The sequence below is a fragment of the Arachis ipaensis genome, chromosome B05 (assembly GCF_000816755.2).
Source record: "Arachis ipaensis cultivar K30076 chromosome B05, Araip1.1, whole genome shotgun sequence".
NCBI lineage: Eukaryota > Viridiplantae > Streptophyta > Magnoliopsida > Fabales > Fabaceae > Arachis > Arachis ipaensis.
In genome coordinates, this window is record NC_029789.2 from 114775052 (window position 1) to 114781105 (window position 6054).

A 6054-nucleotide genomic window follows, 5' to 3' on the forward strand; every position below is an offset into this window, starting at 1 on the left:
TCCAGTCAGCACCTCCTCCACAGCAGCCAGACCCTCCGCCTACCACCACCACTGAAACTCCAGCTACCATCCCTACCAATGATGACACCCCTTCACACCCGGCTTGATTGCGCATCGGGGACGATGCTTCCTTTTAAGTGTGGGGAGGTCGCCATCTCTGGCGTTTATTTTGGTGAACCACTACATCTTTTTTCTTTTTCTTTTATTTTGGATATTTCTCTGTATTTTTCTTTTTACTATTATTTTCTGAGTACTTATACATTGCTTTTATGTATTTTTACTCTATTTTCTGCATTTTGCATCTTTAGTTCATATTTTAGCCATTTAGTTTATTTTAGTTATTTAGTTTAGTTTACAATTCTGATTTATTAGTGGATTAATTAGTATAGTTTACCCTTTTTTTTAGCATAAGATAGTATAGTTTAAATAGAAAAATATAAAAAGGAAGTAAGCTAGGAAATTGAATATATCAGATTTAAATCCATAAACCTTATATATAGCATTACATGATGTAGTTAAGCTGACAACATTTCATCAAGGAGGAACATTAAAACTCTAAAAGCTACCCTAAATAATTTTTTTTATGAGAATAATGGAAATTTTTAACTAAACCTGCATACAATATATAAATGATATATGATGCTTGAGTTAGAGAACACACAGCCTGTGAGTCTTGAGCTTAATTGTATGGTTGCATTCAAACCATAATTTCATTTCTGTGTGTTTCATTTCTTTTTATTCTGATGTTCTTTACTTTGCTTTAATCTATATGTCCAATTATAGAATATAGAATGTAGATACATACCAAGAGAATGATTGAGGCCATCATTTGATTTCAGCTCACTTACCCCAAATTAGCCTACCTTTCACATCACCCTTGTTAGCCCCCTTGAGCCTTTTAAAAACTCCATTATTCTATTTAGCCAAATTACTAGCCTTAAGCAGAAAAACAAAAGAAAATCCCAAGTGAATCCTTTGTTAGCTTAAGATAGAAAATCATGAATAGAGTTAAATGTGGGAAACCTTTTGGGAACATGGATGATAGAAACAAAAGGTAGAGAAGTTAAAAGAAATAAAATAAATTTGGGAAGCATGCTCATGAGAAAATCAAAGTGATTTAATTACCATGTGCCTTGAAAAAAAAAAAGAGAAGAGAAGAGTTATTTTTCAGCATTTAAATAAAAGGGGGATACAAAAGAAATTCCCCAATGCAAAAGCAATGCACATGGAATAAAAAAAATAAAAAGTGAAACATGAGTATGTAACAATAAGTGGGATAATACGGGAAAATAGGTAAAGAGATTTTGTTTTACTAAATATGTATGTTAGGTGGGATCTTAGTCTAATTAAGGATTCACTTATTAGCTCACTTGACCCTATACATAAATCCTTACCTTTACCTTGGCCCCATTACAACCTCAATTAAAGACCTCATGACTTTTTGATATGACTATATTCTATAATTGTTGATTGGTTAGATGAAGAACAAAGCTATAGAAAGTAAGAATAAAAAGAAAAATAGAGTGAATAAACCCAACAAATACTGAGTGACTAGAGGGTAAACACAAAATCTAGTGAGGGTACAATAACTCATCAACATATATCTGTGCTTAAATTTACTAATTGTTTTGCAAATTTGTACAATGTTTTCTTTCCTATCTCATTTGCTAAAATGCTTTATTATTTAAGTGTTGGCTATATATATATACATGACTCCTTGAGAATGTGAATTAACTTGGCTACATGTAAGCTTTATATATGAGTGAATAAGTTAGAGTTGCATGATGCATCATTCATTTAGGTAGTGCATTTAAATTAGGTTGCATTGCATGACATTCCATCACTTTAACCTTAGTTATTTACCTTGGATTTAGCATGAGGACATGCAGAGCTTTGAAGGAAACTGGTATTCACGCGATCGCATGGACGACGCGATCGCGTGCCAAGCACGAATCAGCAGCGACGCGGCCGCATGACTGACGCAACCGCGCGACTTAAGCAGAACGCAGATGATGCGGTCACGTGACTGACGCGACCGCGTGGCAAGGAAAAGCTCCAAATGACGCGACCGCGTGACCCACGCGGATGCGTGACAGCGGCCACGCACCAAAAATTGCAGAAAACGCTCATAGCGATTTCTGAAGCCCTTTTTGGCCCAGATCCAAGTACAGACAGCATAGACCAGAGGTTATAAATTGTGGGAATGCATCCATTCAAAGAGAGCTCGCATATTTTATTTTTCAATGATTTAGATTTAGTTGAGAGGGAGATCTTTTCCTCTCTCTCTCTCTCTCTTAGGATTAGGATTTCTTCTTGTTTTAAGAGTGACTCTCAATCCAGGTTTTATATTTCTTTATTTTAAACTTCCCTTTCGCTTTATTTATTTATTTCAGTATCTGAGTTGGCTATTTACCTTTATAATTGGATTTATGAATTTCTTCCATGTTGCAGACTGTTATTTGAATTAATGATAATTGAGGTATTTTCAGTTTATGATTGTTCTCTTTGATTTAACTTACCATTGCTTCCCATCTAAGGACATTTTTATTATTCCAGCAATTTTACTTTTTCCCCTTTTGGCCCTGGTTAAGAATTCAGTAACTCAACAGTTATTAAACTCAACATAATTGATAATCGTTATCTTGCTAATTAAGCTGAACTTAAGTAATCACAACCTTTTCTTAGGAAATAAATAGGATTCAAAGGTCAATTTAATTAGTCCCCTGACTTTCCTTTGCCCTAGTAAAGGTTGACCAAGTGGAGTTTAGATTCAACTTTCATTATAGTTGAGAGAGATAACTACGTTGGACCTCTAATTTCTCTTACCTTGCCAAAAGTCTGCTTTACAGTATTTTTTTATTTTAATTGCCATTTACTTTACTTGTCATTTAAATTACTTGCTTCTCATCTTCTAAACCCCGATTACAACCTTTATAGCCAATAATAAGAACATACTTCCTCGCAGTTCCTTGAGAAGACGACCCGAGGTTTGAATACTCGGTTAACAATTTCTAAAGGGGTTTGTTACTTGTGACACCCAAAACGTTTGTACGAAGGGATTTTTGTCGGTTTAGAGACTATATCTACAATGCGACTGTTTCTATGAATCTCTTTACTGGTAAAAATCCCTAACATCAAAATGGCGCCGTTGCCGGGGAGCTGCTAACGTGTACCTTATTATTGGTTATTGTAAATATTTTTCTTTTGCTTGTTTATTTATTTTTGTTTTTCCTTTTTATCTTTATTTGCTACTATGAACTCTCACCCCTCTCGCTTTGAGTTTGGTTTTAATATTGTTAAAGGAAATAGAAGTTACAGCAGAAATGTGTACCAAGGTCAGACCAATCAAGGATGGATGAAACCAAGAGGATCTAATCAAACCTTTTGGTAGCAACACCCTCCGAGATATCCTGGACAAAGAACATTCTACAGTGCATACCCAGCTGAAAGACATGGTGGACAACCTTGTAACTACCAACAAGCCCCACCCCGTGCATATAAACCATCCTTTCAACATAACCTCGAACCACCACACTCACAAGCTTCTCTTCACCATTCGCCACCATATGATCCTTCCTTACTCCAATACCAATCCAATCATTCCCAATCACCACCACTTTCCTTTGTATCATGTCCAAGTCCAGCAACCCGAGAAGCAGAGGATCGCCTAAAGGAAACAGTACATAAATTTCAAACAACCATTCAACAACTAGAGCAAGCGTTAATTCAATGGGTTTCTAGGCGCTCAAATACACAAGGATTAGCCACAACCCTATGTGGACAGCCCAATGAAGAGCAGAGCATGAAGGAATTGCCAGAAACTCCAGTGGACAAGACAGAGCATGAATTTGTACTAGAACAATTAGAAGAAGCTGTCATTGTTCAAGAAGAAGAGTTGGTTGAAGACCTAGGAGATGCTGAACTTCCATGGGAATCCAGAATTGAGGAAAACTCCGTCCAAGATGCTACAGTTGATGCTAATGAGGATACTGTACAATCTCCAAGGCAAGTCATTTATGAAGAATCAGACGGAATAATCCAAGAAGCAAATTCCCTTGATGATGATAGTCACAAGTCTAGCTCTCTTAGTGATGAACTTGCATCCGCAAGTGAATTCTCTGAGATCGAAGAATCTTCCCCAAGTGAATATGAAGATGATGCAGAGGTAGATTTCTCTCAACCTCCAATCTATGCTCAAGTGATGAGGAAGACATAGAAGACTTTGACCAGGACACAGATACAATTGAAGATCTTTGCAAAGAAGTGGAGGAATTCACAGAAGAGCACAAGGAAACGGAACTTGCAGAACCACCAAAAACACCTATCCCAAGGCCATTACCACCTAATACAAGCTTCAAGTGGGTACAATCCTTAACTTATAACTTCACTTATTTACTTGAATATGGTTTGCTTGAAACAGATGGCCAGCTTAGAGCTCTCTGCGGCTTTAAGAGTAAGAGGAAAATGGCTCGTACTCAGAGCTGGTGCACAAGGTTCAATAAGGTTCCACGCTTCACCTCGAAGTACACGAATTGGTATCATGCTCAATTACGTGGATCACGAAAAACCTTTGGTCACCAAGGTGAGATTCTACTTTTTAACCCGCCCGAATGGAAACATGTAGATCAAGACGGAGGCGGATTTAAAAGCATATAAAAGGGGTGCACGATGCGATCGCATGCCCCATGCGATCGCGTCATATTGCGAAAAACACCACCCGCGCGACCGCGTGATATATATATCGGCGTAAGGATCCAACGAACAGAAAGTTAGGCTGGAATCGTACGGCCCTTGTGCGTTTTGCACAAATTGGCCCACGCGATCGCATGCCCCATGTGATCGCGTCACTTGCACAATACCAATCCCACGCGACCGCGTGAGCGGCGCGATCGCGTCGCATGGAATGCACATCACCCCAAAAGGAGATAGAGAGTTGCGCTAAAACGGCGCTGGAGTCGTGCGTTTAGCACAAATTCCAGCGACGCGATCGCGCGACCCACGCGATCGCGTCGCTCCCATTTTCACCCCAACCACGCGACCGCGTGCCCCACGCGGCCGCGTGGATTCGAAAGTATAACCTCCCCAGCCACGCGAACCCTATCAGTCGCGCAGCCCCCCACCCCCAACCCTCTTCTCCCTCTCTGCTTCTTCCTCCAACCACCACCCAGCACCACCCAGCCGCCACCGCGCCACCACCCAGACGCCGCCGCCGTCCAGACACCGCCGCCGTACCACCCCCTCCCCTTCTTTCTTCTTCTTTCTCCCTCTCTTCTCCCCTCTCTGCCACTGCCCTCCGCGACCACCACCCACCACCGCCCGCCATCCAGCCGCGCCCCTCTGCCAACCAAACGCAACCCCTCTCCCTTCCTCTATCAATTACCCTAAACCCTATCCCCATTACCCCCTTCTCCACTGCCCCCCTCAGCCGCCACCGCGCCGCCATCCCCTCCACCGCACCGGACGCCGTCGCAGCCACCACCCAGCCGCTTTCTTACCCCGTTCTACTCCTCACGCTTACCAGGTTCCGATGAACGCCGCCTTCCTATCCTTCGCAGTTATTTTACAATTTTTTCTGTTTCTGTTCATAATTAGGATAGATAGATATGCATGCTGTAGTGGATTTTTAGGTTGTTAGGTAGCTTAGGCTGTGGTTAGTGGATTTAGGTCTGTTTATTTGCACTATTCTTGCTTCTGTTTTATCAAAACTGTAATTTTGCTATTCCTGTGACCTTGTTCATATGCTGTGGTTTCCTGCATTTGCTGCTTGTTACTCTGAATTTTCATGTTTATAGTAATTATAGATAACTGCAGTAAGTTTTTTTAATTCATATGAACTACCTTGTTTGCTGTTTATTTTTCGGGATAATCCAATTTTAGTGCTTGGACGACCCAGTGCACTTGCTGGTTAGTGGTACGAGTTGTGAAAAGTGTGATTCACAATTCGTTCACCAACCACCCAGCACCACCCAGCCGCCGCCGCCGTCCAGACACCGCCGCCGCAACCCCCTCCCCTCCCTTCTTCTCCCTTCTTCCTCTCTCTTCCCCTCTCCACCA